Source organism: Megascapheus bottae, chromosome 33, assembly GCF_031878675.1.
Source record: "Megascapheus bottae isolate mThoBot1 chromosome 33, mThoBot2.hap1, whole genome shotgun sequence".
Classification (NCBI taxonomy): Eukaryota; Metazoa; Chordata; class Mammalia; order Rodentia; family Geomyidae; genus Megascapheus; species Megascapheus bottae.
In genome coordinates this window covers 1,558,674-1,580,691 of record NC_143541.1, presented here as the reverse complement: position 1 = coordinate 1,580,691, position 22,018 = coordinate 1,558,674, and the positions used below count along the sequence as shown (strand labels likewise).

Sequence of the window (22,018 nt, the reverse complement as noted above, 5' to 3'; positions counted from 1 at the left end):
CTGAGGCTCAAGTGGTAGAGCTCTAGCCTGGAGAAAGCCCAAGGACAGTGGTCAGGCCGTGAGTCCAAGCCCCAACTGGCAAAAAAGAAAGAAAGAAAGAAAGAAAGAAAGAAAGAAAGAAAGAAAGAAAGAAAGAAAGAAAGAAGTCTTTATTTAGGTTCTAGGAACTACGGTGGATTTGCCTAGTTCTTAAACCACTCTCCTTACCTTCACGCTTTATTCACATTTGAGTCCTCTTTGGGTGTTGAAGCCTAGACAACCCAAACTGCTGGGTTCTGTATGGTGACTGGATGAAGAGGACTCTGATTTCATTAAAGGGTAAATCCATCAAGGGATTCATAAATTGATGGAAAATTGGGCAATGATGGCCACTTTGAATGTGACGAGGACCTGGAAAGACCCCTAATCTCTTCCTCTAACTCCTTTGCTTTTTGCCTGCCAAGCAGTAAGAAGCTTGGTTCTGCTTCACTTCAGGCCCAGAAACAAGAAAACCAGGAGTCTATACTGCAAACTCTGAAATCACTCTGAAAAGAAATGGTTTCTGTTTTAAGGTTGATGATCTCGGGTCTTCTGTCCCCATGATGGAAAGCTGACTTACACAGGCACTTCCAATTCTCACCAAGAGATAAGTTCGTGATCTGGCCAACTTTTCCTCCTCTTTTGCTCTACTAACTATAATTTTTTTGTAGATCCCTTCCAGATATAGATCCTTCTACAGTTCTCAAAGCATTCTTTGTCCCTTACGACACATAAAATGGCCTAAATTATGGATGGAAGGTGCATTTAATGTAATTATTTAATGCCCTACTGAAATGTGATGAGCACACAGATCAGATGTTAGCAATGTCTCCATCTAACTGGCCTCAAACGCCCATCAACAGGCCAGCATTCCACATATACTTAGAATGATGTCACCAATACTACAAATGTTCCATGCAAGCGCATCTTCGTCATTTTAGGTAGAATAACTCTTTATTTGATGAAGAAAAAATTTAATTTTAGGGCAGGCTGTGTAATTTCCAGCCTAATTAGTCAGTTCTTATTGCAGTATAGTTGCATGAAAGTCTAGTTAATTTCCCTTCTGTAATTAGTGCTGAATTTTGAGCTCACAAGGCCAAATTCACAGAACCTTGAGAGTATATTTAGTAAAGTTTCTCTAACCTGACGCATAACCACTTGGGCCAGATAATTCCTTTTTTAGAGGCTACTTTGTGCATTGTTTATCAGTATTTTTTTGCCTCTACCCACTAGATTAAAGAAGTATGTATCCACCATTATGACAATTAATAAGGTATTACTGTATTACTACTTATCTCTGAAGAGAAAGTTGCTGAAAAGAAAGTTGAAAAGCATCTGTACAAAGTATCTGTGTTCATTAAAAGTCCTTGTATTTAATGAGTTGCTAAGAAGCCTGAGATACATGGCTTGGCCTGAAGGAAGAAGGCGATTCAACAAAAGTGACATTAATTTAAAGAAGAGCTTTTTCCTTTCTCAAGGCATTAGTCGTTCATAGTGGCCAAATTATGAATCCTTTCCTTATTTGTCTTCATTATGAGCTGCTCAAGAAAGTGATGGCAGACATCTAATCCTACCTTGAATATAGACATAGGAAACTTGAGTGATAATCAGCATCCTGACTAATTATACCACGGGACAACCTGAACTCCACACCAGATTTTCATAAAATGTAAATGTTTAGTATTTCACCACTTTTCTCAGATGTCACTTCTGAGCTTTGTGCAACATTGTGTTCACATCTCATTGAGCAAACACAGAAGACTGAACTACTGGGAAAAATTATATTTTTCAGTATTTCCAGCCCAACGAAAGATGAAATAGAATTGTGCAGAAAAGAAAAAAAAAGAAGACTCTAAAGATCCTAGAAACATTATTAAAGTGAACAGTTAAGTACGTTTTTTACTAAGAAAAAAATTTGCTGTGAATAAAGAAATATGGCTGGTTTCTGTCATTGGAGCCTGTGTGGTTTTCTCTTATGTTGTTCCCCTAGTTCTTAAGAAAGAGACTTCTCTCTGTCCTCTACATTCAGTTGGGTATCCCTGAAGTGATTGGGGATATTTTGCATAGGTTTTTGTGACATAGCTTGAGCCTTCTGAGGTTTTATTCATCCTCTATCCAAGTAAAATAACCATCTCCTCAGACTGAATTCTAGAAATAAATGTACAGATTTAAAATTTTTTAAACATTTATAAAATATATTTATAATATATATATATTTATCATATTGTAAAGGTATACTTAGAACCCAATAAATTAATCGTAAAGGCTTCAGGAATTGATGGAGAAAGGGAGTATTTGCAAATTGCTTAAAATGCCAAGCTCTGGTTAAGTGTTTTAAACATGATACCATTTGATCTGTATTCTCTGGTCATATGGATATTATAATGTCCACATGTAATAGGACTGTGAGACTAAGTGGCAAGCCTGTCCAGGGTCACAGACAATAGCAAGACACATGGCCATGTTGTGACTCAGACTGTAATGTCTACTTTGAACAAAGAGAAATGATATATCCTTGCTGTTTTTGTTGTTTCTTTTTTGTGTGGACTATGATAAAGATAAAGGTAGTAATCCTAGCTACTCAGGAGGCTGAGATCTGAGGATCAAGGTTCAAAGCCAGCTTGGGCACAAAAGGACCTGAGACTCTTATCTCCAATTAACCCCTGGAAAATGGGAAGTAGGACTTGGCTCAAGGGTAGAGTAGTAGCCTTGAACTGAAGAGCTCAAGGATAGCGCCTAGGCCAAGAACAAGCCCCACAACACACAAAAAAGATAAAGGAGTAGACACTACTAGAAACTAAAGGAAAGGATTGTCTTGGAGTGACTTTCTTCTTTTTTTTTTTTTTGCCAGTCTTGGCTTGAGCTCAGGGCCTGAGCACTGTCCTTGGACTTTCTCAAGGCTAGAGCTCTACCACTTGAGCCTCAGCACCACTTCCGGCTTTTTTTTCTATGTACGTGGTACCAAGGAATCGAACCCAGGTCTTTGTGCATGCTAGGCAAGCACTTTAACCACTAGGCCAAACTCCCGGCCCCTGGAGTGACTTTCTTATGTCTACACTGGGTAAAGTGTTGTAGGGGTGGACATTCGAAGGTAAACAGCTGTTCTCAATCCACTGCTGACATGGCATATTAAGTCTATAAATTAAATGATAAGAGCAGATCTCTGAGATCTCATTGCACAAACACTGTAGCTGGAGTTGTTTTAAAAACCTCTAAGTGGGGGCCGGGAGTTTGGCCTAGTGGTAGAGTGCTCGCCTAGCATGCACAAAGACCTGGGTTCGATTCCTTGGTACCACAGACATAGAAAAAAGCCGGGAGTGGTGCTGAGGCTCAAGTGGTAGAGCTCTAGCCTTGAGAAAAGTCCAAGGACAGTGCTGAGGCCCTGAGCTCAAGCCCAGGACTGGCAAAAAAACAAAAAAACCTCTAAGTGAAATATATTACATAGTATGTTCTCTAAGAAATGCATCATCAATCTCATGTTATTTCAAATTACAGATGCCAAAGCATGATACCAAATACATAGGATTAAGAAGATGATAGCGAGTTATAGCTGTTCATCAAAGCTGAATCATACATTGCAAGATCCTATAATTGGAATTGGACATCATGTGTTTTAGTCCTTAGAACAGACATAGCCTTCTCACTAAAAAGATCATTTATAAATTTGAGTTTTATTGTCATTGGTCTCCTTTAGCCCAAGTCACTTGTCTTGTTGTTGAAAATATACTCACAGCTGTCAAAATTTTAGTATCAACCAACAATCTCTCTGCTGTTTGGGTTTTTGCTTTGCAAAAGCTTGGGTAAAATGTAGATAAATCTGTCTTTCTGTGTGCATGTTTATGCTTCTGTTACCTAATACATGGAATGAAAATCAGACAGAGATAGTGAATTCAGGCTACACACCAACCAACTATTATTTAAGTGAAGAAAAGAACATGGAATTGCCATAATAAATATGTATCTTGATGTTGGAAGAATTAACATAATTATGCTTTTAATTCTAACATTTCATCAAGCTAAGTTTTTCTCTCACAAGTAACTTAACTAAACCAAAATTTAACTTCTTTAGGTCTGTACTGTTGCTCTTTTGTTTTGAAACACTCAGTGATTATAGATTTTAGGATAAAAAATACACACCACGACTATCCACTTTGCATAAAACTGGTTGTGTTGACAGTCTTGAATTTTCTAGAAAAATATGCTGTGGGTCTTTAACAGAACAGATACGTCTCTCATAAAAATTCACTCAGCTGAATTAGCGCAGAGCTAGATAGCACAAAAACATACTCAAGCCAAACCAATGACAGCACAAGCGCAGGTCCTCAACATTTTATCTTCATAAGAATGTGGTTCTCTGTGCTATTCTGGCTGGCTGTGAACTCATGGACTCAAGTGGCTTTCCTGCTTCAACCAAAATAGTAGCTAAGACTACTAGTCTTGATGACATCAACCTGACTGACTCTTAATCTTTTTAACTTATTATTATTATTATTATTATTATTATTATTATTGTCTGCCATGGGGCTTTAACTCTGGGCCTAGGCCCTGTCCCTGAGCTCTTCAGCTCAACGCTACCACCCTACCCCTTGAGCTACAGGTCCTACTTCCAGTTTTCTGGTGGTTGATTGGAGATAAGTCTCATGGATTTTTGTCCCTGGACTGGCTTTGAACTGTGATCATCAGATCTCAGCCTCCTGAGTAGCTAGAATTACTGATGTGAGCCACAATGCCCAGCTTCTTTTTTATTTTAAGGTATAAATCACTCTTTCAATCTTTCCCCGCTCAGTGATGTCAAATTATTGCAACTCTCACCCCAATAGCTGGAAATGTAAGGGGATTCTGTCCATTTGTTTATACATTCCCTGTAAACTAGGTTTTAATCTAGCTAGTAAAAGGGGATTCATTTCCATTACCATTGTGATTTTTTCACCAAAATTTTAATGAAATGTATATGCCAGTAGTATATTTAATTTTTATAATTCCCCCAAATCCAGAAAACCACCTAGAAATGATCATAATTCTAGCTCAGTTTTGACATCATTGCATAGTCTTACATAAAATATATCTATAATAATTTTTTCTTTATCCGTTTCCCTATCACATCCTTCAAAAAAAAAAAGAAAAAAAGAGAATACCACCATGACTTCTGTTGAAATTCTGAAGGTACTTGACAAACAGGCATACTATGTCTAATCCTGGGATGCTGCTAAGCAGATGCAACCTTTAATAGCAGCGCTGGCAACTCTAAATAGCTACTCCATCCTCAGAGACTGCCCAGCTACTGACACAGCAGAGTATAGGCTCCTCTGACTCACTTCTTCCAACTCCCGAATGTAACTTTACTTCACATATCCCAGAGATAACTTCTTATGGCGACTGCTCCTGTTTCTATCTGGGGGCCTTTGTAATTTGTATTTTTCCCCAAATGGCTTCTATCTGCTTGTCAAGTGGAATTCTCACCGCACTTGGAATTCCTGACTTTTTGAGAAGGAAAAGTAGTCTGGCAAGGAGGGCTGGCATGATACAGATACCCACATAAGCAATCAACAGCTTCTTTTGAGCCAAGCATGATTTTGCTGTAGTAGTTTGCTGCCCAAAGCAGAACAGTGTAACAGGCTATTGGTATAGCACTGACTTTCATAGACCTAGTCCAGTTATTAATCTTCTACACTGCCAATGCCAAGTTTGGTAGTGACCTCACTGCTCTGACATGTCTAAAGGATGCATTTCTCGAAAACTATTTGTATAATTCAGTTGCTCTTAAGTTTCAATAGCACTTATTTTTTGGTCAACACTAGGAATATAGGCAATGACTCTGAATTCTTTCCCCAGTGTTAGTCAATAACCCTCTTTCCATCCGAACTCTGCAACTCAGTTATTGTGACATATGAGAGGAATAAGAAACCACAGTAAAATTCAGGTTATTTATCCACAATAGGAAGAATAGTGAGAAATGACTGTTAGGTTAAGTCATAAACATTAAAGAAAAAATTGTGTTGGAACTAGAAGAGTGAATCAAGCAGCAGAGCATTGCCGTAAGTAGGAAAAACAGAGAAAGAGCATAAGGTCTTGATTGAGTTCAAGCCCCATTCACACCAAAATAACAACAAATCCACAAAGAAAACATGTTTGTATGGGTTAGAATATGTCAGATACATCATAAATAAGTAACCTTCTGTGATCCTTACACTGTGGTATGGTGTTGCTTTTTGGTTGCTAATACTATTTCAAATCATTATTACATGCCACTATAAGGTACAGTGTCATGTTCTGATACACACACACACACATACACACACACACACACATATACACACACAACATGGGTAACTAAATAAAAAAAAAACCTTATCATCACCTTAGAGATTCCTTTAAAGTGTACTTTTAGGTATTTTAATCATATTGTTTATTATTAGTATTATTGTTGTCAATAATTACTTTACTAGGCAATAGATCTTAAAAACTGATTCCTGGGCTGGGAGTTTGGCCTAGTGGTAGAGTGCTTGCCTAGCATGCACGAAGACCCGGGTTCGATTCCTCTGTAACACATATATAGAAAAAAGTCAGAAATGGTGGTGCTGAGGCTCAAGTGGTAGAGCTCTTGAGAAAGTCCAAGGACAGTGCTCAGGCCCTGAGCTCAAGCTCAGGACTTGCAAAAAAAAAATATTCTTCCTTTCAAACTGGACGTCTTTAAACCAACATCTGCCAATGCCTCCTCCGCCAGTTATAGGCAATCATGATGTTACTCTTCTGTATGAGTTCAATTTTTTATACTGCCTATAGATGTCACGTCTTGAAATAGCTGCTTTGTGTCTAAGATACACCAGTCTCAAAATTCTTCAGTCTCTAAAACATAAGACAACTACATTTGTTCTGCACCTTGTTAGTCTTAGTGGTCACCCACTAAGACTTCTTTCTCCCAAAGATGAAAATATTTGTGAAAAAAATAAGTATTTACCACAGACAAGTGGAAGGCCACGAGTTTGCAAGGCCTCTGGCCGTGAACCAAACGCTCATGAAAGTTAGGGCCTGAATAATACTGGGGATATATTGTACTAATGACATTTTCTGAGTTAACTTTCTACTTAGATCATTCAGTGATCTCACATACATGATTACAATTATATTGTGTAGTTCCCAGTGGGATAAACACAAAATGGAGCTTTAGCTGATAATATGTTTGAATCAATAACAACATAGGGACTTACAGAAATAGACAACTTCTAAAACTTGTAACTATTACAATGTATAGAAACTGCTCATTTAAATGGAGCCATTTTAATTTGAGATTATGTTCTATGGTGGAACCTACGTTAGTCAGGGTGAGTTAAGCTCTGATACAAGAATCTGAAAGAATGGACATTAGTTGAAACCCTAAAATTTTATTTTCACACCAAGTTTGCAGCCATCTGCTCTGTCTGTTTCTGCTTCCTGATGTTATAGTGCCTTGCTGAAATTTCACTGGGTAGTGACACATCTAGATAGCTCTTGATTAAATTGGACTTATCACCATCAATTGAATATTGACTGAGAACTATTCATTTATAACTATTCTATGGACAAAAACTTAATGAAGAATCAAGGAGGGGAAATGAGGCCTTCAGTGAGTAATAGCTTTCAGAGTGCCTTGATGAAAGAACCACTCCTAGAATTCTACTCCATTCTCTTTCTTTAGGTCTACTTATCTCTACCTGATACGTGTACATAGTACTTTGTGGCAATTGCCTGTTTCCTTTTGCTCGAAAATTATTAGCATCAGGACAAATTTGTCTTTGTGTACCTTTTATTTCAGAGCCATCAACCACTTGGTGGAGGATTTTATTTCCTCCTGCTATTTTTCCTCCCTGCAGAGTAGAGAGGAGTTTAAGAAGATTATTCAGCAGCTGTGCACAACCACCTGCTCTCCAAATCTGTGGTTGTCAAGTTCTTAAAGGCACCACTGGGGACACCTTAGGTTCTGTCATCACCAACATGGCTAATCTGGCCGTTCGCAAAGATGTGACATCCACTGACTTTGAAGATCCCTGTAATTATGGCTCTCCCGCGAACGTTTCATCCTCTCCTAGCAAGGACATAAGTTAGCCTTCATCTTATCTCTCATCTTTTATTTCAAAGGTGGATGAAAAGGTAACATACCCAGAACCACTTGTCTAAGATATATTTAGTTCTCAACCTTTGAGACAAGTGCCAGTTTCACTTCAAACTGATCTTTAACAGGAAGGGTAGATCGCTCTAACTCTCCTGCGCCTCCCCCACACAGACTCACCAGAGATCCATTAACATCATCCCAGTGTGATATTTCATCCTTTGCAGATAAAAGGGACTGTGGTATGCTCTCTGTGTTACTGAACCGGCCCCCAGGATTAAGCTTCTCAAATCTCTCTAGCTTGTTGTTGGTTGTTTGGTTCTCTGTTCCCAGTTCCTTGTATCAGTTCATTAGCACTCCAACTGAGATCTTATTCCAAGTTCATATATACCTATATACATATATATGTCTGTCTGACATTGGGTAATATTACTCAATTCTATGAATAAGACAGATAGAACAAAGCTGTCAGAAATTTTATCAAGACACCTCATCAGTCCCTGGATCCAGCTTGGATTTTTAGGTGATATTCTGTACAATGGCCGGCAAGTATTACCATCTTCCATATTTCCTTATTATTTTCATGGCTAATACAAACTGACAGCAATTTACTGGCCTACAGGGTAACATCTGCTAGTACATATTTGTGATCCTCAAATCATCTGTTTGTAGTTTCACCTCTCTCCCAGAGTCCTCCCCTCCCTTCTTCCTTCCCTCCTTTCTGTTTTCTTCCTGATTGCTTCCTGTTTCCTCCCTCTCTCCTGCCCTCCCTCCCTCCCTTCCTTCCTTTCTTCCATCATTCCTTTCGTCCTTCCTTCCTTTTCTAACTCGCATCTGGCTTCTCTTCCTTCATTCCTTCATCTTACTCCTTCTTTCATTCACCAGTGCTGCTGATCAAATCCTCTAGGCTTCACAAATGCAGAGAAAAACACATCACTGCTGAGCCATCCATGAGTTATTGTGAGCCCTTTGAAATAGGAGAATCTGAAAAAGAAAATATGCTGTATTCTCTACATCACCCCTGAAATCTACGTTCTTCCATTTCATCTGCAATAGGAAAGGCAATTCTTTACTAAACATTTTAAATACCTTGTTTTATAGTAGTTGGCAAACTACCCTGTCTTAGTCTAAATCTGAAAAGGTAAAATGTTCCCTCTTTTTTTTTTCTGCATTTACAAGGCTATAATGAAAACTTGGACAACCATTGGAAAAGCTACCCTACAGCAATCAACAAAGGCTTCTGAGATTTTTTAAAACAGTAAACTTAATTTCATTCAGTTCTTAGTTTGATAACACAAGATTATGTGACCTCATCAAAAGCGGGATAATGATAAATCCTTTGTGATATTATGGGTTAAATGTATTCTGATTGAGATTTTCATGAAAACATGTCAGAGCTAAACTTGCTTAGTTTAGGAAATATAATGAATTTCTCTAAGTTCTCACTTTCTATAAATGGAGAAAGTAGAGTACAACTGTTTGTGATTTGTCTAATGATACTAGAGTAAAGAGTAGAAAGGTTCCCCCCATGTTTGCTCATATAGAGAAATGAAATAGAAAAGGCACAATAAATTACATAATTTGAAAAGGTTAAAAAACAGATGAGAAAGTTGATGTCAAAAGCCTCTGATATTGAAAAGGAGCTAGACTTGACTATATACTAATATCTACCGATGAACAGAAATATATATATATATAAAGCATAAAGCTAGTTTGTAAATTTATAGGAATAGGGATGTTGGCGGTGTTGTTGATAGAGCAATAGGCATCAGCTAATGTCTTGGTGGTTCGGGAACACAGTGGTAGTACATGACTAATTGGAGGTAAGCTAGGATGTTAGTGTTTGCTGAAAGAAATGACACATTGTGGGACCACAGATCTGAAATCTCTGAATTAACAGATTCCTTTGATGAACTCAGACAATGACAGATGTTGGCGGGGTTGTGGAGAAAAAAAAAGGAACACCACTACACTGCTGGTGGGATTGTAAACTAGTTCAGCCACTCTGGAAAGCAGTGTGGAGGTTTCTTAAAGAACTGAAAATAGACCTTCCCTACGATCCCGCCATACCACTTCTGGGCATCTATCCTGAACATCTTGACCCAAGATATGATAAGGACACCTGCTGAGCTATGTTTATCTCTGTACTATTCACAATAGCCAGGCAATGGAAACAATCCAGATGCCCTACTGCAGATGAATGGGTACAGAAAATGTGGTATGTATATATACAATGCAATTCTACATAGCCAACAGACAAGATAAAATAATGGCATTTGCACGGAAGTGGATGAATCTAGAGCAAATCATGTTGAATGAGACAAGTCAAGACCAAAGGAACAAAAGGCACATGGTATCCTTAATATGTGGCTATTAGATCCAAACAGTACAAGAGTGAGGACTCAATAACTGCATATCCAAAGCTATGGACATGGTAATGGAAATATAAACATAACTATATAGACATAAAAACCTATGACTCTATAGACATAATATTTTATTACATAGATTATTAGGTATCTATGACATACAAACCCTCAGCCTAATTTTGATTATGTTCTAAAATCTAAGTGCCAGTGGTTGTATACAGAGATACCTGTTGTATATACTTGAATACCTGTTTGTTAAACACGTCATTTGAAATATGATGTAAAAATCAATGTTAATAAATTCTTTAATAAAAACATAAAACAAACAGAAGAATTTTGAAAATGGGAGTTCCCAGGGACAAGCAGCAGTTTACATGGCATTCAGAAGCACAGTCATGATAATATTTAATGCAAGGCCACCAGGATGTGTTGTCTTAGTTTTAACATCTTACTCATGGTATGTTAATGCTCTGTTCAGAATTAACAGAGGAAATGGAACCTCTGTTCAAGAAATCTCTGTCAGCTATGCAGAGAAACATGGAGAGAATAAAAATGCTCTTCTTCTGTTAAGTATTTTTTCTGCTATATCAAATGTCCTCTGGGGCCGATTGAATTCATTAAGTATTAACAGAAATTTTAGCCATTCTTTTCTTTCCCACCAAGATGCCGGAAACAGAAAAAGCCAAGCCTGGAATACTTGAGCTGCCAAGATTCTAACATTAAAACCCTAATATTTACAACCAAATAACACTAATTATAAAAAGTAGCAATTCTACAAGGCCTTATTTCTAGCTGGTACCACAGTCAGCATTTGGCACTTATTTCTCTTCATCACACAAAATAGCTATTAGTACCTTTGTTTCACAAATTTTTAGGAAACTGAGACTTCATCTCCTAGGCAAGGACATAGCTGAGCTTTACACATCGCTCAGAGCCCATTTATGAAACTATGAATCCTGACAATTAGCTAAATGACCTCTCTTTTGGCATTGGAGAACAGATAGGTCAGACCCTGGAGGAAGACAGTATGTATGATTTGAATGCGATGCCTGCTTTTTTTATTATAAAACCCAGTAAGCAAGGCTGAGGTTGAAACTTTGTCTTCATAAGATTCACATATACTTATTTATGCCTTACTGATAAAATTCTCACACCATAAATTTCAACATTTGTGGACATTTACAGTGGTTTTGCAAGTGTAGTCACAAGTTTAGGCTATCATTACTGTCCAACATTTCCATCACACACACCACATCAAAAAAAAAAAGAAACCCTATGGGGTTTATTTTGATCATTCTATACAATATGTATAAAGAAAGTCACACATAACCTTCTGTGAAGGGCAACTCTTATTTATAATATTTTCAAGGATGGCTTATGTTGCAGAATTGTTCATGTAGTTTTATTGTCAGTGCAGCCTAACATGACAACTATGACTACCAATCCAGAGACAGATAATTTATTAATATAGGCATGGTATTATACACATATAATTTTGCATGCAGAAAGCTATGACAGGAGGAGCATAGGTTCAAGGTCAGTATCAAGGTCAAATGCATATATAATATGTACATATGTATATACATAATATACCTATATATACATTTATACATACACATACATATTTTTTCTGAGTGTAGTTTAAGTTACATTTTGTGATATTAATGAAGCAACCTATCACTTAAGCAAGCCATGGAGAATAAGAAGGAAAGAATGAAGGGGAGAAAGACAAAAGAGAAAGAAGAGAAAAAGAAAACAATGAAAAGAGAAAACTGAGGAAGGGGTTAGAGAGAGAGAGAGAGGGAGGAAATGCCTGCCCACGTCTGACCAATTGATCAGTCCATGTGTGACAGTAAGAACTCATATACCAATTACAACTTTGTATTGCATTGTATTGGGCATGGAAGGACAAATACCTTGTAAAGAGAAAGTAGAGGACTTTATAGCTAAAGAAAACTACCAAAACTATAAGAGACAACTATTGAACTTTCTTAGATGTATCTCTTTTAAGGAAATATTTGCATGCACTGAAAACAATAAATCATACCATTCATGTTTTCCCCATTAATGACATTCATTTTTAAGACTTACATATCTGTAGGACAGTAAATTACCTTAAAGCATGTTTGGATTTTACTGTGAAAACTACCCTTGTGCTATAAAACCAGTCAACTGAAGATCAAAAATCATTGCTTCATTCCCAGTACTCATTTTAGGAGATCCAAGTCTACCATTTTTGAATTGCCAAATGGAATGTGAATCCTAGAAAATATACCCCTTGTTCAGTCTCTTGTTTTGTAGATTCAGGAATGAATTTATGCAACTCCACTATCTCCATTAACTTCTACATTAATAAAAAAATAAAAAAAATGATCTGGTATTTCACTGTAAGAAGAAAAAAAAAATCTCCCTGTTTCCATAGAAACAGAGGATGCTAATCAAAGGTGATGTACATTTGAGGAAATGTCTTCCCTCGTGAGAAGCTTACCTTTTAGGGCCAGCTTCAGTGCCACACGCTGTGGAGCAACTTTGGATCAACGATGCCTAAAATGGAAACACAAGGCACACATGAATGCATTTGCAACACATGTGTAGAAGGAGCTGTCCTTTCAAGCATTACTGAAAAACTTTCAAATATACACAGTAATGGTCTCGCCACAAAAATGAAGGTTGCCCTTGTATTTATCGTGTCTACTGGGAATGGTAAATGTATAAAAATGCAAGTTATTATTTCATTTTGGTTAAACTATTATGAATTTTTTGTTTGAAAGTTCAGTGTGAGAAAAGCTGCTTAGATGAGATATTGTTTTGTTTAGTAGCTGAATCTTGAATGATTCTTTAACTGATTAAAACCTCTATTTTACCACTCATATACAGACTGTTTTAATAAACTACAAAAAATACTTTATTTGGTCTAATACTCTATTTGGTCTAGATTTTGTTCTGTTGTAAATCTTTGCTAGGAGAGCCCAAGGGTTCTACTGATTATGACAAATGAGGGAGACTATTGGGCCTATGTTCCTTTGAGTCTGGCTTAATTCATTTAATATGATTTTTCCTAAGTCTTTCCATTTCCTTACAAATGGGGCGAGGTCATTCTTTCTGACAGCAGCATAGAATTCCATTGTGTATAAATACCACATCTTGTTGATCCACTAATCAACTGAGGGACATCTGAGTTGGTTCCATATCTTTGCTATGGTGAATAGCGCTGCAATAAACATCATTGTGCTAGTGGATTTAGTATGCCCTTGTTTCTGGGCGGTTGGATAAATGCCAAATAGTGGAATTGCTGGGTCACAGGGGAGCTCTATGTTTAGTCTTTTGAGGAACTGTCATACTGCCTTCCATAGTGGTTGAATGAGTTTGCACTCCCACCAACAGTGTAGTAGTGATCCCTCCTGGCCACATCCCCTCCAGCATCTGTTGTTATTAGTTTGCTTGACCTCCAGGAGAAGGAAACAAAAGCCATATAATAAATGACTGTTGTCCTTAATGTACTATGTTATCTCTCATCTCTTTTGCCATCCCTTGGTTATCTCATATTGTTACAATATTTCACCTTGTTATCTGATATATTTTATATGTGCTTAATTTGTTATTTGAAATTGGACAGGGAAGGGGGGAAATCAAGATAAGCAGGGGGAGGGTGGGAGGGAAATGGGGACCATGTCATAAGAAAGGGTGTCAATTCTTGTGAAGTTATGCACCTTCTATCTGGTGAATATAATGTAACCCTTCTATTAATCACAATAAAAAATACTTTATGTTCTCGAAGTGATAATGGAATGACAAAGTGATGTGTTGTTTACAGTAGCTACTACTACTGGTTGATAACACTGGCAAAAAAAGTAAAATAAAATTTCTTATTCTCTGTGAGGAGTATTATGAACGGCAACTGTTTTATCTAAAGCCAATAAAACATTTTTCAATCCTACAGACATGACTAAATTCACTCCTTTGACTTCTTTCTTTCTTTTTCTTTTCTTTCTTTTTTTGGTAATTACTTGGAAAGGGGACTTTTCATCAACATAATTTATTTGTGGTGTCTGAAGGCAGGGATATCAAGAGATAATTAATCAGCTCCATTAGCTGCCATGGAGCAAGGAATAATACCACAGAGTATGGAATACAGGAGAGAAAAGAAAGGGCAAGAAAAGTATGACTTCCTACTGGTCCCAAGAAGGCAGATGTGAGTGTCATCTGCTCATTGAGATGGACCTACTCAGAGCTTTTGGAAAGATATGGTCCATATGCTGAGATTCAACCTAATTGTCCAGAGCTACGGAAGAGTCACCTCTTGATTCACTTTAAGCCAATAAAATTCTCTCTCCTTCAAGGGCGTTTGAATTATAACACAGAGAGGCTTAGGAATTGAGAATTCTTGACACAGAGCCCCCTCTGTGTAAACAACAGAGAAACAGACACTGAAAGACTGATATAAGGCATACACTTGATTCTGATCCTCAGGAGAAATACGAGTCTAGAAATACAGAGAAAAGTGAGAAAAAGCCACAACTCAGTTTTAAAGTCAAGTTTCCATAAGGTCAGGCTCTAACCTGTTTTCTGTTTGTGAATGACTACAATTTCAAGAATCTTTGTTTCATGAGCTAGTTAGAAGCTTTATTTGTTGTAACTAAATGGTTTCTGGTTAGTATGAGCTCTTCATGAGCAAAACAAACTCCCAGGTTTGTGCCTAAAGGAAGTGAGAGGGGTCAGCTGAATGAACAATCAGCAAAAATATATTTAAAAATATCACTAACACCTATATTTTAGCAAGGAACTCTCGATGTACAAATGCTTTTGAATCAAATATCATAGTCAACATCAGAAAATTCAGCAAATGTTTGGAAGCAGTGAAAGGATATTAATTTTAGGATAATCCTATTACTAAGACTATAGCATTTCAGGATTATAAGGGTCCTTACGTACCTGTGATACCTTTGGAGTACACATACTTAGTGTGAAAAAAGTATTTGTCCCTGTCCCCTGCCCTCCGATAAAGACATATAATTTCCACTATGAGCAAGTAGGTACCTACTGCCTAGCGTTTTCTTCAGTTACAGTAGTAGAGGTTAATATAATCTGTCAAAAGCAGGTGCTCCTGAAGTGTAAATGGTCTTAGTAGCAGTTCCAAATCTCACAATCTAAGATAAAGGCAAATCAGTTTTTGTTTGTATGTTGTTGGACTTGAACTCAGGGCCAGGGCTCTATCTCTGAGCTCAGTCACTCAATGCTAGCACTCTACCACTTTAAGCCATAGTGCCACTTCTGATTTTCTGGGGGTGGACTGGAGATAAAGACTCTCATGGACTTTCCTGTCCCAGCTGGCTTTCAATCACGATACTTAGCTTTTAGCCTCCTGACTAGTGAGGATTACGGCCTGAGCCCCAGGCGTTGACCAGCCAATCCTTTATAAATAAGTTCCATTTCTGCACAGTGTGTTTTCATAGCTGCAGTGAAAAGGAAATTCCTAAAAATGCTCAGGTTTACTTAGAAAAATTCTGGTGTATAAGCTCACAGACATTGCTTTTTCATATGTCACTGGAAAAATGTTGATTAGCCTGTTTGTATTTCAGAAAAATGGGTTAGCTTTAACTGCACATCTCAAGTATGTCACCATGATCAGAGATGAATCATATTGTGAAATTTCCCCCCAATTTATTTCTTTCAATGCCTATAAAAATATAGTAACTTCTTGATCATGTCTATAACTTCCATAAGGCAAGGAACTGCCATATGTGTTACACTGGAGTGGCCCATTGGCCTCTACCCAGAGGAAAGCTTGACTTTACATTCCTTTCACCTTCCATAAGCTCAGCTTCCTTAGGCATTTAAGGAGAGCCTAATAATTACCCTTTCATTTATGCTATGGTTGTGAGGCGAAAAGAAGAAACACTGTGCCAAGATCAATCCCAAGCTCACAATATACACTAAACAAATACTCACTTTCATTAATATAGATTAGTTTTAAAGTCATTGAAAACTTATTACATTGTGCCTGTTCACATCCAGATCTCTTACCTGCTATTATAATAGATCTAGGATTTGGATCAACTTTGGGGAAACCTCTTATTATAAATGCCATAAGACACAAGAGAGAACAGATACGAAGTTAGCAATAGGTGAATAAAAAACTGAACTAATGAGAGGCCCCGTGAGTTTTCTACAAAGTAGCTGCTGCCATCAACGTAAGTACACTAGCTGTATGATAATATAAAAGACCCAGAAACTCACAAATAATTGCCAAGATCCTCAGCTAAAAGCCAATAGTAAAAAAAACAACTGCAAACAAGTACTAGGGCCAAATGACATAACTCTAGGGAGCAAAATATCCTGACTGGCCCCGCTTTCAAACAACTCAGAGGCAAAGGGTATATTTGGTATTTATTCAGAACTAAAGCAACATATCCCAAACAACAAGTGATAACAGGAAAATAATTGTAATGAACATGTTCCAAAACCAGATAAGACATTGATAATGGTTTCAGCTCTCACATATGTAGTAGACAAGACCAGAAAGCAAGAAAGAGTAGACTGATTGCTTTGTCCACTTAGGTCAAATGTGTACTTATCAGACAATATAAGAAATTAAGAATACCATCAGTTACGAATCCACACAATTGAGATTAATTACTATATAACATATGGCTTTAAATAGTCAGTGAATGAAAAATCAAGAGTATAAAGACAGATTGGGATATAGACTTTACTAGTCAACCAACATAAGTTCATCTCTTACAGCTTCAGTTTACTCATCTGCAAGACTGAACCCATACCAATTACCTGAAAAGCTTATAATGAAGATAAAATGATAGAATGCATACAAACAACCTTGGCTGATAGCACGCATTTGATAAATGATACTGTTACAATTAGAACACAATAGGAACATGGGTGGATAGCCTGAAATGATAAGAAAGACGTCATAAAATAACTACTCACATCCCCCAAAGTCATTGTATCTGGCCCATTTTGCTTTAAGAAAGTCATTGTATCTGGCCCATTTTGCTTTAAGTCATCAATGACATCTTTCATTCCTGAATCAGCAGGTATTTCTCATGGGTATTTATTTCCTTCATAGGTAGTGAAAACCCAACCAGAATTCTCGGTGGGAGGGAAAGGTCAGGTAGACATTACATTTTCCACGTTCATTTTGAGAATTTCCATTAGTTTTGCCTGACATCATTTACTATTAATGTCAGTGTTATTCAACTAAATACTAAGCAAAAGATTACATTTCGAATGCATTCTGCAATGAAAGAGAGAATGCATTTCTAATCACTCTGTCTAGCTACAAGCAAATAAATGGCCCTTTGATTCTTTTATCATTATCACAAATGAATAATATCAACCACAGGGATCACTAATGGGTTTCCCCACATACACTCCAAGTAAACAACAATACAACATGATGCATATCAGGCTTTAGAGTTATTAAGAGAGAACCACATCCTTGAGCTTTCCACTGGGCACAGTCTGTGACACCGTGAGAATATGATTATCTGTGGATAACAAGAGTCCCTGCAGTTTTCACAAAGTGAGGAAGAAGTCATTGCCATGGGGAAAATGTGTATTTATTTTGCTGAACCATAAAGCTGACAATTTCAGCTAATGAACAGTGACTCTTCCTGAGATGACAGAATTACACTGTGGAGGAGATTTTTGTCTCAAGGTTACTCAAGCACCAGCACCTTGAACAGTCTGGCTTGAAGAGCCATTTTCTGGAAGACTAATTTCTTGCGTCTTGACTACAAGATAAACAGGGCTGGGAGTCGCTTCAGAGCTCAGAGGTCTATGAATCTATTTTAGACAGGGAGGGGACTGAGAATAGCAATGAGTATGGTTCAGGGTACTTATCACTTTTCTAAGGTTAGAAACTTGAGATTCTGGGCTTCACCAGTTGTCCTGCTGTAAGGTAATTAGGGCAGCTCACTGGAGAGGTTAGAGACAGATGCTCTAGTCCACATGAGGTCCCAGCACAGCCTCACAGTGACATCAAAACAGAAAGCTGGAAAATTCAGCTTAGAATTCAGAGATCAGGGGAAATAAACATTGTCCCAGTTTCAAGGCAGGATAAGATGCTTTCTATTAAGGGCTCTTACCTGAGAGTTTTAATCATTAAGAGAATTATTCTTGCCTACAAGTACACACAAAGGTAGTAGTCTCTGATTTCCCTACCAGACATAAAAAAGAGAAAACTTATGTTTCTTGATTCCTTGTTTCCTAAAGAAGGGAAAATTCAGTTACTTAGAAAACAAAGGAAAACATAAATCACTCTGTGTTTGTCCTATATTTAAATACAGAATGTAATGAAGGCCTGGGTATATCAAGCTCCAAAATCCTTACAACAAAGTGCTTAAGTTTCATCTTTAAGAAACACCACCAGAATCCATGCAAAGGCTATTGGAAGAATAGCCAAGAGCAAGTGTGTACAGAATGAGATTGACTTGGCCTGGCCAGAAACCTTCTGATACCATAAAAGGCATGTTAACCATTTGAATCTTCCCCCTTCTTTTCATCCATTAAAGGAGCCTATGTTTACTTTCTTTAGAATTTATTAATGTTGATTTTTACGTCATATTTTAAGTGACAAGTTTAACAAACAAGTGTTCAAGGAGGGAAACTATTTACAATCACTGGGACTTAGTATTTAGAACTTAATCAAAATTAGGCTAAGGGTTTGTATGTCATAGAAACATATTAATTTAAGAAATAAAACATTATGTCTATAGAGTCATAGGTTTTTATGTCTATATAGTTATGTTTACCATGTCCATAGCTTTGGGTATGCAGTTATTGAGTCCTCACTCTTGTACTCTTTGGATTTAATAGCCACATATTAAGGATACCATGCGCCTTTTGTTCCTTAGGTCTTGACTTGTCTCACTCAACATGATTTGCTCTAAGTTCATCCATTTCCCTGTGAATGCCAGTATTTGATATTGTCTGTTGGCTATGTAGAATTCCATTGTGTATATATACCACATTTTCTGTATCCATTCATCTGCAGTAGGGCATCTGCATTGTTTCCATCCCCTGGCTATTGTGAATAGTGCAGAGATGAACATAGCTGAGCAGGTGTCCTTATCATATCTTGGGTCATGATGTTCAGGGTAGATGACCAGAAGTGGTATGGTGGGATCGTAGGGAAGGTCTATTTTCAGTTCTTTAAGAAACCTCCACACTGCTTTCCAGAGTGGCTGAACTAGTCTGCATTCCAACCAGCTGTGTAGTAGGGTTCCTTTTTCTCCACAACCCTGCCAGCAACTGTCATTGTCTGAGTTCAAAATCTTGGCCATTCTTGTTGGATAAGGTGGTATCTTAGGGTTGTTTTTATTTGCATTTCCTTTATGACTATGGATGATGAACATTTTCTCATATGCTTTTCTGCCATTTTAATCTCTTTTCTGATAAGACTCTCTTTAGTTCCCTTGCCCATTTAGTGAATGGTTTATTGGGTTTTGGGGGGATTAGTTTCTTGAGTTCCCTATTGATACTGCATATTAAACATTTGTCAGATGTATTGTTGGAGAATATCTTTTCCCAGTTGGTTGGCTGTCTCTCTACTTTTGCAACTATGTTTTTATCTGTACAGAAACCTTTTATTTTTAGGTAGTCCCATTTATCATATCTCTCTCCAATCTGTTGTGACCCTGGGATTCTGTTCAGGAATCTTTTGCCTATGCCTATGAGTTCCAGTGTCTCTCCTACTTTATCATGTAGCACTTTCATGGTTTCCGGTCTGACATTGAGGTCTTTGATCCACTTTGAGTTAATTCTTGTGCATGGCGACAGGCTAGGGTCAATTTTTAGTTTTCTGCATGTGGCTGCCCAGTTTTGCCAGCACCAATAATTGAATAGGCTGTGTTTGTTCCACTGTATATCTTTGGCTCCTTTGTCAAATACAACTTGACTATAGGTATGTGGTTCTATTTCTGGGTCTTCTATTCTGTTCTACTGATCTTCTGGTCTGTTTTTTTTTTTTTGCCAATACCAAGCAGTTTTGTTATTATGGCTCTATAGTAGAGTTTGAAGTCTGGTATTGTAATACCACCAGCATTGCTCTTTTTGCCTAGAATTGTTTTGGCTATTCCAGGTCTTTTCTTGTTCCATATGAATCTCTGGATTATATCTTCTATTTCCGTGAAGAATGTCTTTGGGATTTTGATGGGGATTGCATTGAATTTGTATATGAATTTTGGCAGTATAGCCATTTTCACTAAGTTGGTTCTCCCTAGCCATGAGCATGGGATGTCTTTCTATTTCCTAGTGTCCTCTTTAATTTCTTTTGTTAGGCTTCTATAATTTTCACTGAATAATTCCTTAACATCTTTGGTTAAGTATATTCCTAAGTATTTTATTCTTTTGGGGGCTATTGCGAATGGGATCATTTTCTTGATTTGGCCTTCTGTTTGTGTATTGTTGGTGTACAAGAAGGCTACTGACTTCTGAAGGTTAATTTTGTATCCTGCCACTTTGCTAAAGTAGTTTATTAATTCTAGAAGTTTGGGAGTGGAGTTTGTTGAGTCACTCAAGTAGAGGATCATGCCATCTGCGAATAGGGATAGTTTAATTTCTTCTTTCCCTATGTGGATCCCTTTGATGTCCTTTTCTTGCCTTATTGCTCTGGCTAAGGGTTCCAGCACTATATTGAAGAGAAGTGGAGAGAGTGGGCATCCCTGTCTAGTTCCTGATTTTAAGGTGAATGGTTCCAGTCTTTCACCATTTAGTATAATACTGGCTGTAGGTTTTTCATATATGGCTTTCACTATTTTGAGGAATGTACCTATTATTCCTATTTTTTTCTATTGCTTTCAACATGAATGGATGTTGTATTTTGTCAAATGCCTTCTCCGCATCCAGAGAAATTATCATATGATTCTTATCCTTAGCTCTCTTGATGTGATGTATTACATTGATTGATTTGCGAATGTTAAACCAGCCTTGCATCTGTGGGATGAAGCCCACTTGATCATAGTATATGATGTTTTTAATTTGTTTCTGGATTCTGTTGGCTAATATTTTATTGAGGAGTTTTGTGTCTGTGTTCATTAGAAAGACAGGTCTGTAGTTTTCTTTTTTTGTTGGGTCTTTCCCTGGTTTGGGGATGAGAGTAATATTAGCTTCATAAAATGAGTTTTGTATTGCTCTTTCTGTTTCTATTTCTCGGAGAGTTTCAAGAGTATAGGTATTATTTCATCTTTAAATGTCTTGTAGAATTCCGCAGTGAATCCATCTGGACCTGGGCTCTTTTTGTTTGACATTTCCCTGATTGCTTCCACAATTTTGTTGTGAGAAATTGGTCTGTTCAATCTGTTTACCTCATCGTTGTTCAGTGTGGGTAGCCTGTATTTATTTAAGAAATCATCCATTTCTACTAGATTTTCTTGTTTCTTTGAATATAGGCCCTGGTAGTACCTATTCATTATGGACTGAATTTCTTGGGAATCAGTTGTAATTGTTCCCATGGGGTCTCTAATCTTGTTTATTTGAGTCTCCCCTGTCCTCTTTTTAATTAATCTTGCCAAGGGTCTGTCTATTT

General features: G+C 37.4%; 1 protein-coding gene across 1 annotated transcript in view; it reads right to left on the bottom strand.

Moving 5' to 3' along the window:
* Cntn4 (contactin 4) overlaps window positions 1–22,018 on the bottom strand; it is a 723,524-nt gene that overhangs the window by 551,832 nt on the left and 149,674 nt on the right. Inside the window, exon 3 of the mRNA XM_090323973.1 lies at window positions 12,962–13,017. The gene's annotated coding sequence lies outside the window, so the exon portion shown is untranslated. The remainder of the gene's footprint in view (window positions 1–12,961; window positions 13,018–22,018) is intronic.